The 13,380-nt window shown below is 44.3% G+C and overlaps 1 long non-coding RNA gene across 1 annotated transcript; it reads right to left on the bottom strand.

Moving 5' to 3' along the window:
- Positions 1 to 2,178: 2,178 nt before the first annotated feature.
- Positions 2,179 to 12,184, bottom strand: LOC125172150 (uncharacterized). Its single transcript, XR_007154617.1, has 4 exons — positions 12,157 to 12,184; positions 11,458 to 11,497; positions 3,192 to 3,269; positions 2,179 to 2,428 (listed from the first exon to the last, which is right to left on the bottom strand). It is a non-coding gene; the product is annotated as an uncharacterized LOC125172150 (long non-coding RNA).
- Positions 12,185 to 13,380: the final 1,196 nt, after the last annotated feature.

Genomic DNA, 13,380 nt, shown 5'->3' with positions numbered 1-13,380 from the left:
CCCCCCCCCCCCCACCGCCTTTAGCCAGATGGTTCAGTCCACACCCCTAGGCAAAGAGAAGAAACTCCTGTTCAGTTTCTCTTCTGGTAGATGGGGCACATTGGAATAATTTAAATGAAGAGTGTAGATCCAGCTTATTTCTTGAATTCCCAGTGATCGGTCACGGTGAATTAGTATGAGTCAGAATTTTACTTTGACAGAAAGTGATTATATTTGGCGCCTTGTGAGTCTCTGGGTCTCTCTATCTCTCTTTCTTTATTAGAAGTAGCCTCGGGAAATCAGGAGGAAATGAGATGCCCAAGAACGTGTAGCTCAGAGATCCACCATTGACTTGGTTAGGAAATTAGGGCTGAAGAGGGTTTCTAGAAAATAAAATTGCCTTCGGGTCTTACAGACTGATTTAAGTGCTTGCAAAATGCATCTGGGAATTATAACATTTGAAGGAAAGGGCTTCTGCTTTCTCTATCATTTGTCTTCAGGGAGTCAATGGAAGCGACATTTTTTTTTTCCTTTGAATTGTGGGTTCTTAGGGGTGAAATATTGTATCTTTCTTTTTTTTCTTTTTTCTTTTCTGAATAGTCCAGGACTTTTTCTAAAAGTATGTTTTCCCTGATCCTGCATTTTGAGTTTATTAGACAGAATTTTCCCAAGACTTGCTATTTATTTTCACAGACTCACTTTTCACCGAGTCAAGAGAATGAGGAAGAAAGATCCTTGTTGCTGTGTGTGTGTGTGTGTGTGTGTGTGTGTGTGTGTGTTACATAAATTAGGCTTTAAAGGAGCTGCTGGTTGTTAGTTCACACACACAATCAAACTCTGCTGTAGTTTCCATTAAAAAAAAAAAAACAACCCTGCTGTGAACCTAATGAGGAAAAAGGCTCTGAATCTTTCCTCCTTGCTTATCAAGAATCAAAATGGAAACAAGGAATGTTTGGAACTATACAGAAAGTACACTAAGGAATGTGAAAATTCTATGGGGGAAGGAAGTAAATCCTGCATTGTTGAGGGGTGTTGCTGCATGTGAATATTTTCTTCAGATTGATGTTCACATACGAGTAAATGAGGTGTTAGGAGGCAAGTGATTTTATATAATCCTTGATATGCTTATTTCCATAAAGGCCAGGGGAAAGTAAGGTGTTTCCTTTGGAGACAGGAATAGCTTCTTGAAAGACTTTAATTATTATTGCTCTTAAACAGGTCTGTGATCACTTTTGAATACATTTGTTAAAAATGATAGATGCGGAACAGTGACAAAGAAAATAGACCCCTAATTTCCTATTCCCCTGAAATTTTCAGCTCTAAAACAGCTTGGCAACGACTCTAAATCATGCTGAAACATCTCTTCGGCAACGAGACATATGTGAAAATGAGCGTGTGCCCGAGTGCAAAGCATGATATTCGCATGCTATTCCCAGAACATGTAGAATCAGCATTTTGAAGGCTTTTAGCAAAAGGGCTGGAATTCAAATCCAGAAACTAGGAGGAAGCTAGAAACTGCAGAAGCAACCTTGTGTGAATCCATACAGCTGCTGGCTCTGTTTCCTTGCATTGATCTTGGAACTTGACAACTGAGAAATACATCTTTATCATCCTTTTTGCTTAGACTGAAGTATTATATATACTTGAATGCAACATTGTGTTTTATTTTCCGACTCTGCCAAGATTCAATCTACCGGTATTGAATAGCCACCGAAAGAACGCCAGACAATTACAGAACAGGCACAAAGGAGGTACAGAAAACCCCATAAGCCTCATTCTCTCGCCAAGTCTGATAGCAATAAAACACCAACTCCACCCTTTTTCGCCCTGGGATTCTGACTAATAAGGAGAGACAGAGGAGGAAAAGGGAAATTGAATCTCAATTATGAGAGATAGAAGGGAATGGGTGTTTTTATTGCCTTTACCATTTGTTCCTTTCTTTAATGTTTTACCTAATTCCGTTATAAAAGGAAAAAATCTTTAAAAAAAAATTAGCTATGAATACCTAAAGAGTTTTGAACAGTAGCAAACTGTAATAAGTCATTTTCAAAGGGAAAACATTTTGCAACAGTAAATCCGTGATTTCACTAGCTTAGAACTTGAATTTCTGTTACTTTCAGGAGGCCTTCAACTTCAGAGTGAATACAGTAACCAGAACAGTAGAATTTATTTGAGTTTGGAGTTGGCCATATGAATGAGTAGGGAATTCAGAACAGAGTAAAACAGGTAAGGAATTTAATGCTGCTTGTCAGGGCCCGCTTATCCCATTCAGCCTGTGAAGATGTATTATTTGGGTAACTGGATTGCCAGGGGGAACTGGGGATCTGGAACACTTAGAGGGTTTGGGTTCGGGTTCCCATAGAGCCTCCAGATGAATGCACGGAAGGTTGAGTCATCCCTCGGGTGCTGCTGGGTGGCTGGCCCAGTGTGGGTGAGGACTATAGCGCCCCTGTGTGGAAGAAAAGGCAGAGAGTGACCAAAACCCACCATTAGAAAGAAGTCATGTCAGTCCCTCGCCTGTGTGCCCAAGACTCATTTTAATGGCTTTCTGTTACCTTCTGGTTAAAGCCCAGACTTTGCAACCTGGCACCTGTTTCTTCCAATTTGTTCATCTGCACTTTGACGAGCAGCTGCTCCCTTCACCTAATCGTATTCAATGTCCAGGTTCAAGTTTCTTTCTTTGGAAACCTCCCTGACTTCTCTCACTGACCCGCCCCCGCCCCCCTTCAGTTTTCTCCTTCTGCATTCCCATGGCATCTGGAGCCGATGTGGCTCATCGACAGCATACTCTCATTTCTCCCGACCTGATCCCAAGGTCCTGGCCCCAAGGACTGGCTTCTGCACCTCCGTATCTGTTGTCTACTCTGGATATTGCCCACTTGCCACCACAGACCTATTCTCCACTTTCTCCTCCCTGCTCTGGGTTCTGCGGTGGCATCACGCAGGCTCTTTGCTCCCGCTTTCCAGTTGCGTTGGGCTCATCGTCTGTTGAACATACTCCATAAAACAAAACATTCCAAATTGGTCACTGCCCTCTGACCTCCAGATGGGGAAGTACAGACGAAAAACGAGGGTGGAGGGTGGGAAGAAGGAGGGGCCAGGTGTTCTGGCTCTCTCCCTCTGAGACACGGGTTGACAGAGGTTATAAGCTTCTATGTAAAACCTCTGCTCCACTGGGGGCAGCCCCTCCCTCCCTTACAGCTCCAGCTCACCGTATTCTAGGAACTTCTCCTTCCCTTTACCCCTTCGGGCCTGGGGACGGTAAAGGCTTCTGCCTCTCAGGACTTTTTCTAAATATAAAAGAAAATTTGATGCGGAGACCTCCAGGGCCCTTTCTGTAATCCCCAGCACGACCAAGGACACCTGTCTTGCACACTTTGCTTTCAATATGGGTGCTTACCTTCCTCCCTCACCCACCAAGTCTCAGTTAGGGAGAAGTTTGCCTTTAGGCTCTGTCATGAGATCGATTGCTCCTGAGCTGGAAGATATTGATCCCGTGACAATTGCTGTCCTGCCTTTCTTTGTGTGAGGAGCTGACTATAGGCTTAGGGATTGTGCACAGCGGTGGTATTTCTGAATAACAATGGCCCATTGTCTCATTATCGATTGTTCTGCGGTCTAACTGGGTTAGAACCAGTGAACTCTTTATGCTTCCTTCCCTCTCCTTCCTCCCAAAACAAACCAAACCCTTTAAAGACAGAGAGTGGTAGATACAGACAGAGGCCATTTGATTTCATATGAAGATGTTCTCAAAGCTTCTGACCAAATACATTTTTCTTTCTTTTTGAATGCTGAAAATGGTTCAGAGCAATAGTCCTGGCTTGGTCCGAGGGGTTTGGGCCTCAGACCGTTGTATTCCAGCCCTTGTCCTTACCCAGAAACCCCATCGGACCCGAGTGGGCCTCTCACTTCTGGAAGCTCTGTACCTGACTGACTTCCGTAGTAGGCAAGGTGTCTGGGGCTCACAGTGCTGTTAAAGGCACATGAAAATGTCTTATGTTTAATTTCTTTTAAACTCAGGAGAAAAAGTGCATATAATAATGATGAATATGTAATAATAAATCCAGCCTGGATTATACTTGCTTTATGTCAGTGTGGTTGTAAAATTTAATTTTTAATATTTTCCACGAAGGGAAGGACTTGCAAAGGCAAATGTGCCTCGGGCCCTCAGAAGTCATAATGCCGCCCTGCTGTGCAGAACACTGGCCCTGAAGACACTCCTCGGGCAAATAAAATCTGGGAAACCCAAGGGCTGCACCTCCCTTGGGAGAGTCACGTCACACGCTAGCAGATCAAAGGGCCGAAGGCATGTTGCAGTGAAGGAATCTACTTCACTGTGTTTAAGCCACCTAGCTTCAAACTTCTTTGACCACGTGTTTCTTGGAGAAACACCAATTTAAGCTTTACTTGTTTTATTTCTCTTTTTTAGCCTAGACAACTTCTCAGAACTTAAGGAGTATGATCTTGTATTTATTATTTTAAATGCCTCTGGGAAATTGATAGCTATAAATGTCTATATTTTTTAAATTAATTAATTACTCATTTTGGGAGGGGGTGGAGAGAGAGAATGTGTGTGAGCAAGGGAGGGGCAGAGAGAGAGAACAGACAGAATCCCAAGTAGGCTCCACGCTGTCAGCACAGAGCTCCACACAGGGCTCCATCCCACGAACCACGAGATCATGAACTGAGCCAAAATCAAGAGCCAGACACTTAACTGACAGAGCCACCCAGGTGCCCCTATAAGTGCCTATATTTTAAAAGAAGCAAGATCTCATATTGATAACCTAGACTTTCACCTTAAGAAATTAGAAGAAGGGCAAACAAAACCCAAAGCAAGCAGAAATAAGGAAATAATAAAGATTAGAGCAGAAATAAATGAAAGTTAGAATAGAAAGTTAATTGAGAAAACCAACAAAACTAAAGGTTTTGAATAGATTAAAAAAAGATCTTTGAAAAGACCAGCAAAACTGACAAAGCTTCAAATAGATGACCAAGAAGACAGGGCGCCTGGGTGGCGCAGTCGGTTAAGCGTCCGACTTCAGCCAGGTCACGATCTCGCGGTCCGTGAGTTCGAGCCCCGCGTCAGGCTCTGGCCTGATGGCTCAGAGCCTGGAGCCTGTTTCCGATTCTGTGTCTCCCTCTCTCTCTGCCCCTCCCCCGTTCATGCTCTGTCTCTCTCTGTCCCAAAAATAAATAAACGTTGAAAAAAAATTTAAAAAAAATAGATGACCAAGAAGAAAGAGAAAAGACTCAAATAACTAAAACCATGAATGAAAGAGGAGACAATACTACCCATCTCACAAAAATAAAATGGGTTATAATTAAAATGAATTTTCAGTGGATACTGTAAATAATTCTACATCAACAAATGATAGAGCCTAGATGAAATGGATACATTCCTAGAAGAGACACATGATGGAAACTGACTCAAGAAGAAATACCCAAACAGACCTATAGAACAAGTAAAGAGATTGAATTACCACTCAACTGTTTGTTCACAAACTCTTTCAAAAATTAGAAGAAGGAACACTTCCCAACTCATTTTGTGAGGCCAGTATTACCCTACCCTGATACCAAAACCAGATAAAAACATCACAGCAAACTATAGACCAATATCCCTTGTGAATTTGGACATGGATATCCTCAACAAAATAGTAGCAAACTGAATCCAATAATATATCAAAAGACTATACATTATGACCAAGTGGGGTTTAACCCAAGAATGCAAGTTTGATTCAACATACAAAAATCAATCAATGTAATCCACTCTATTAATAGAATGAATGGTCAAAGCCACGCAATCATTTCACTAGATGCCAAAAAAAAAAAAAAAAGCATTTGAGAAAAACCCAACATCCTATCATGATCAAAATACTCAACAGATCTGAAATAGAAGGGAACATTTACAACCTGATCATCTACCAAAAACTCACAGCCAACATCATACTTCGTGGTGAAAGGCTGAATGTTTTCCCTCCAGCAAACAGTAAGACAAGAATGTTGTCTCTCACCATTTTTACTGAACATTGTGCTGGAGGTTCTAGGCAGGGCATTTAGGCAGGAAGAAAACATAAAAGTCTTCTGGATTGGAAAGAAAAATCTATTTATAAACGTCATGATCTTATATACAGAAAATCCTAAAAATACACCCATACACACACCTATTGGAATTACTAAGTGAGTTCAGAACCATTGCAGGTTATAAGGTCAATATATGAAAATCGTTATTTATGCTCTACACCTAACGATGAATAATCCAGAAATGAGATTAAGAAAACAATTTCTTTTACAATAGCATTAAAAAGAATAAAATACTTAGGAATAAATTTAGCAAGAGATGTGCAAGACTTCTACCCTAAAAAGTACCAAACATGTTGAAAGAGATTGAAAAAGACCGAATTAATGGAAATGTTCTCCCGTGATCATTTATGGAAATGTTCATTTATGGAAATGGTCTCCTGTGATCGGAACACATCGTAATGTTAAGATGACCGTACTTCCCAAACCAATCTGCAGATTCAACACAACTCTCTCTTCCAGGATCCCAGCTATAAGCAATGTAACCATTGGAATACTATTTGGCCATAAAAAGGAATAAAACACTGGCACCCGCTGTAATGTGGATGAACCTTGAAAACGTTATGTTAAGGGAAAGAAGCCAGACCCAGAGGCCTCGTGTAGTAGGAGTCCATATACGTGAAAGGTCCAGAATAGGTAAACCATTAGCAGTAGGCAGTAGATTCATGGTTTCCAGGTGCTGGCACAGGGGAGACGGGAAAGCGACGACTCACAGGTACAGGGTTTCTTTTGGGGCGATGAAAAAGTCCTGAAATTAAGTAATAGTGATGGTCGCACAACTCTTTGAACGTACTAAAAGCCGCTGAATTGTGTACTTTTAAAAGGGTGAATTTGATGGTGAATAACAACAATAAAGTTGTTACATTTTAAAATATCTCCTGGCAGTCGCCGCTAGGAATGCCCCTCATGAGTCTGTTCCTGTACCAGATGAAATATGTGTTCATCTCTCCCTCCCCTTTGTGACTCTGGTAACCTCACATCTTTCTGGATTGAGGAGTCTTGGCATGTTCATTTATCCATTCTTTCATTAATTCATCCATTCTTTCATTAATTCATCCATTCCCCACGTATTAACTGAGTGCCTCCTCTGTATCATGTATCAGGCATGAATAGGACAGACCTGGTCCCTTTCCTCAGAGAATTTATCATTTAGTTGGTACTTGCTTGAAGCTTAATTCTGAATTTCTGGCTTGTCAGGCCATCCACTTGAAGAGTGAGGGTGGAAGTGGGGATAGAGAAACAATTAGCTTTTTTTCTTCGGAGACCTCGGTTCAGGTACCTGGGTGCCTATCAGAATGTCACCTGTTGGAAAAAGGCCAGTTTAGAATGTTTGCCTTCCCGGGGCTTCCTGCATTCAAGTTGGGGACCACTTGAAAGGTGAAGAGAAGACCTTGAATACCAGTTGGGCCCCTGGCCTGCTCCAACGCTGTGCCGTGATCACAACCTCCCTGCCAGGTGGGTCACAGGGATAGCAAAACTAAATGGCCGGTGTCGACAAAACATTTACTGTGTTCCAGATACTGCACAGGGCTTTTATATGCATCATCTCATTCCCTCCTCCCAGTAACTTTATGGTCCCCATTTTATAGACACCTTTCAGAGAGTGTTGCCCGATGACATAGTTAATGAGTTGAGGGACCAGAATTTTCACTTCAGCTCTGCCTGGCTCCAAAGCCCGTGAGTATTCTCCTCCTGCATTGCCTTCTGGGTTCTGTCTTCAGAATACCTGAAAGACTTACAGATCCAGGAGTGAGCTTCTAGTGCAGGCTCATGGGCCCTGGGGCAGATAGACAGAATACTCCCGGTTCAGATTTCTGGCTCCTGTACCTGCCAGCTATGTGTCCTTGCCTCCACTCCCTCCTCTGGGAAATGCATCAATAGCAACTCCAATCTAGAGGGAGTATTATTAGGATTAAGTGAACTGATGTGTGTCAAGTGCTTGGAGTAGGGTTTGGCTATACTAGGTGATCAATAAATAATAGCTGTGATCCCTCATCAAATCGCACAGACCCAATAGTAATGACGGTGGATCTATCTGATTGACTTACCAAATGTCCAACACAAGGCTGGACATGTTCCAGCCCCCAACTGCAACCCACCTAACTTCTACACAAGCATAGAAGAGTTATTCTTCCCATTTTACAGATGAGAAATCCAAGGACAGGATTGCACAAGCTAAGATGCAGACAAGATTGGATGAGTTGATGTCATTCACCTTCTCTTAGGGCCAGGACCCCTTGCATTCCTCAGGACTTGGAATAGCTTCCTTCTCAAGAAAACTTCTCACCCCCAAGGCCATCTGAACAACCCCAGGGGGTAGTGGAGAGCTGTAAGCTGGACCAGAATGAGGGTGAGACACATGAGGTATCTAGGACACAAAATTTAAAGAGGTGCTTATTCTCAGGGTAGTGCAAGGGCAAGGCTGGCACCCCAGATTAAAGTGCCTCCTTAAATCTGTTCTTTAGCTCCCTTGCTTATCTCTCTCCCTAATCCCATCCCTGACCTTTCAGGAAGCCCCAGGATCTTGTCACAGTGAGAACAGAGTGTCACAGATTGTGTTCGGAGCTGACAAAATTATAGTGTCTCTCTACTACAACATGGAAAGAGACCTGGGGGTTATAGGGAAGTAAGAGCATCGAGTCCAGTATAATTCAGGGGCTGGTACTGGCCAAATTCACCATCAGTTTAAAGCTGGAAGAGAGAGGAGTTTGAAGAAAGCCAGTGGCCTCAAGTTAAAATGCTGCGTAATGTTAGAGAAGACAGGGGGATTTACGGAAAGAAGTGGAACCAGCATAATGAGGATTAATGCCAAGCATTTGGATTGCAGAGAAAGAAGGCACTGAGTAAGCATTTCCAACAAGTTAAGTCCTAGTTGGAAAACTGAATTCTGGAAGGGAAGCTGGGAGAAGGTTCAGCAGGGAACAGAAGCAAGTGATGTGATGGGACAGCTGAACAAGGAGAGATGAGGGCCACCTGAGAAGTGTTTGTAGGGCAAGAGGCAAATGGCGGGTGATGGATGTCTGGAGGAAAGTCGTCTTCCTGTCCAGGCTTTGAGTTCCTGTATCACTCTGTACTCATCTGGGAGTCTCTTTCCAAAGAGCTCAGAGTTCTTTGCAAATATTCATAAAGCATTTTGCCCCCAGGGGCACCTGGGTGGCTCAGTCGGTTAAATGGCCAACTTTGGCTCAGGTCATGATCTCATGGTTCATGGGTTTGAGCCCCACATCTGGCTCTGTGCTGTCACTGAGGAACCCACTTCAGGTCCTCTGTCTGTCTGTCTCTCTCTCTGCCCATCCCCCACTCGTGCACTTGCTCTCTCTCAAATAAATAAACATTAATTTTTTAAAAAGGGGAATTTTGGGGCGCCTGGGTGGCGCAGTCGGTTAAGCGTCCGACTTCAGCCAGGTCACGATCTCACGGTCTGTGAGTTCGAGCCCCGCGTCAGGCTCTGGGCTGATGGCTCGGAGCCTGGAGCCTGTTTCCGATTCTGTGTCTCCCTCTCTCTCTGCCCCTCCCCCGTTCATGCTCTGTCTCTCTCTGTCCCAAAAATAAATAAACGTTGAAAAAATAAAAAAAAATAAAAAAAAAAAAAAAAAAAAGGGGAATTTTGCCCCCAGGTGAAGAGCTATAGACTGAGTTTCTTCTTTCTCCCTAATGGCCAGACGTATGGCTCAGGTGGAGGTCAGTGGAACAGGGGTTTTATATTCTTCTTGCATTAACTGGAACTCTTCTGGCTGCAAGTGACAAAATATGACTGGAGATAGCATAAGCAGAAAGATCTGATTGGAAGAGTACAGGGTGTCCTTTGGATCCCAAGTACAAGATGTTTTAGCTTCAGGAAGGAAATATCAGCAAAAAACCGCAGCTCTGTAAAGAACCCAGGATGCCGTCCCCCCACCCCCGCAATTCCTTTCGTGCTGCTCACTCTATAGGACGGCTTCTCTGCTTCTCTGTCCACCTGGTGGGAAATGGCCACTAGTAGCTCCCCACTTGAAGTCCCCCTATTTCCAAGAATGGCCATACTGATGGGAATTTGGTCCTATTACCAAATTCCCAGAGAAGAGGCTGGTGGGCCAGCTTAGATCGGAGGCCATCCTGATCCGATCAAGTCTGGCCCTGAGGGTAGGTCTGAATGTGGCTCCTCCCCTTATAAGCACACGGAGGAAAGAAGGAAGAGGGGCAGATCCCCAGAAGACCAGGTCCTGGGTGGACAAGCCAACAGATGTCTGTATTTCCTTCTCCTGTGAGGTGTGATTTCATCCACAGTCGTATGGCAATATTGACTAAAGCCACAACAGCATGAAACCACGTGCTCAAAAGTTAACTAGAGTCGAAGACCTTACACCGAGTCGAGTGAGCCAGACAGGAAAGGACAACTATCGTATGATTCCAGCTAGAGAAGTCGCATTCCTGAGACAGAACGTACAACAGTGGTGACCAGGTCAAGGGGGGTGGGGGAGGGGAAAGTGGGGAGTTACTATTTAATAGCTGTAGAGTTTCAGCTTGGCATGATAGAGAAGTTGGGGAAAGGGGTGGTAGCCATGGCTGGGCAACAGTGTGAGTGTACTTCATGCCTCTGAGCTGTATACTTAAGAATGGTTACAGCGGGGGCACCTGTCGGCTCAGGTCACGATCTCACGGTTTGTGAGTTCGAGCCCCGCGTCGGGCTCTGTGCTGACGGCTCAGTACCTGGAGCCTGCTTCCGATTCCGTGTCTCCCTCTGTCTCTGTCCCTCCCCTGCTCACGCTCTCTCTCCGTCTCAAAAATAAATAAAAAAACGTTTTAAAAAATTTTAAAAAAGAATGGTTACCGGGGTATATTTTATGTTGTATGTATTTTACCAAAATGATAAAGTAAAGTACAGTAAATAAAAGTTGAACTAGAGAGCCAGCGGAGGGAAGGGCACAAAGATGTGTAGCTTGCCCTCCTGTGCTCCCTTTGCTTGGGATGCACTTTTCCTCCTTCTGGGCTTGGCAAACTCTCAGTTGTTCTTCAAGATCCAGGTACTATCACCCTCCTCTCTTAAGCCTTGCTCCACTCCCCCGGGAAGACTTAATCATGTGCTCTCTGTGTTTCTATGGCAGCGTATGTGGTACGTAATGCCATTTACTATCAATCACGTACGATCGTTGTTTTGATGTATTTGTCTCTCCCAGAGCAGGCCAGTTCACACAGCAGACCTCGGAGCCCCAAACCTCAGCTCTGCCACTCACCCGCTGTGTGACCTTGGGCAAATTCCTTGCCTCCGTCCCCTCGACTGCAAACATGGGGGACCGTGAGCGTATTTGCCCATATGGTTGTCTTGAGGATTACATGGGTGAAACCCACATACGCCACTATACGTGTCGCTGAGACCTCATGAGTACTCAGTAGACGTTAGCTTTCGTTGTTATTACTCACCAGCAGACACAGCATCAGGAACATGGTGGAGACTCCGCGTCTGTCGCATAGATGAACAAAATAAGGAAAAAAATAAAACAGTGTGTAGGTGCGTATACTTTGTCAGTCACGACAAAACAAATGGTTGCAAGGTTGCAAGATTAAGTAAAAAAAAAAAAAAAAGAGGCACATTGGCTGCCTGTGACACGTGACAGTGGCCTCGGCTTTGTAAAGGAGGCTGCGAATGTATTGTTTCTGGAGGAGGTTCAGGAAATAGTAGACAGAGCCTCGGTGAGGACATTGCGGAAAGTTAACTAGCCCTCCCACTGTGGTACGTGTGCATAAATGAGGTGCCCAGAGTGTCCCTTTCCGAGCATAGATTTTCATTCCACTTAGCTGCTACATCCTTTGGCTGCGAAGAACAGATTGGCACTTAAATATGTACATCGCGTTTAGATTTCCCCAGGGAAAGAGATCGATGCAGCCCCTGTTTATTTGCAGAACAACAGTTTAATTGTGGACGGGTTCCATCATCTTCAGCCCTAGATCACTTGCTTTTTAGATCGTGCTGCTGCTTAAGGCCCCTCCCTGAACCCCTTTTATTTTCGTTTGGAACCACTCTGGCTTTTGAGCCCATAATATGCTGGACAAAATGCTCGTTTCAGGAGAATGGGGGCTTTGTTCCCTATCACTAACGTCCATCTTGGTGAAATGACTTACCACAGCTGCTCTGAGAAGTAAAATCTGATAGAAACAGAGTCTGCATAGATATAAACATAAACATTAGTTTCTATGGAAACAAAAGTTGCAGGATGATAACTAGAAGGCCTAAGAGCCAGTATTCCAGGAATCAGATGCTAAATATATAGTGAGTGCATCCACCAGGGATCATACCAATAAAGCCGAATTCTTTCTGAGAGTGGAACAGACCACATAGACGATTTTGACTAAAACGGACCCCACCTAGCAGAATCGATATGAGGGAGGGCGGCCTTTTCTGCCCCAGATTGAAACCACATTTCTTGTCTTCATTGAAAGCCTCGGGGCAATGAATCGTGCATTGATGGAATTCAGTCAACAATTATACCCATGGGTATTTCGCTCTGGTGTCCAATAAGAGCTCTGAAGGCCTAAGGAAGGTTTGAAGTCTCACACTCAGAGCAAAATGTTCCCAAGCCCCTTACCAAATGGACCCCATTCCTGTGGCCCCAGTACCATGCATCCTGGGTGCCTCCCCATCTTCCTGGCCGTCATTCTAGGAGTCCCTGAAGCAGTCATTATTCCTGAGGCTGAAGGACCTTGGTTTAAATGACATTGGAAATATGGTCCCCAGGAGAGCCCACGAGTGTTTATGCAAAGCCATCAGGTTGCACCAGGACAAAGTCATGGGTTCCATGTTGGATAGGCTGAATTTCAGGTGCCCCTAAGACAACCAATGGGAGCCGGCCCATCTACTCCAGATGCTATTTCTGAGTAACAAATTATCCCCAAACGTAGCCGCTTAGAAGGATCTTTGTATTAGATTCACAGGTTCTGTGGATGAGGAATCAAGGCAAAGCATAGTGGAAACAGCTCGTCTCTGCTTTGTGACGTCTGGGGCCTTGAGAGGGAGGATGCAGCATCTGGGGGTGACGCATGGCTGGGTGATTCAGTGACTGGAGGTTGGAGACATCTTGGGGGTGCCACATGTCTGTCGGCTAATGCTGGCTGTCAACTGGGACCTCAGCTGTGACTGTCAAGTAAAGCACCTTGCTTGTGATCTCTCCAAGTGACTCCCTCACTAAGGCCTGGTGGCCTCAGGATAGTCAGATTTACATGACAATCAGGACTCCAAAAACTAGTGCCAGTAAGGCCTTTCGTGATACAGCCTTAGAAGCTACCTCGCAATGGCGTCACCTCCATTGTATCTTTTTTCTTTTAAATATAATTTATTGTCAAGTTGAC

This window comes from Prionailurus viverrinus, chromosome C1 (assembly GCF_022837055.1).
Source record: "Prionailurus viverrinus isolate Anna chromosome C1, UM_Priviv_1.0, whole genome shotgun sequence".
Classification (NCBI taxonomy): Eukaryota; Metazoa; Chordata; class Mammalia; order Carnivora; family Felidae; genus Prionailurus; species Prionailurus viverrinus.
The sequence above is the reverse complement of the archived record's forward strand: the minus strand, read 5'-3'. Positions and strand labels throughout refer to the sequence as shown.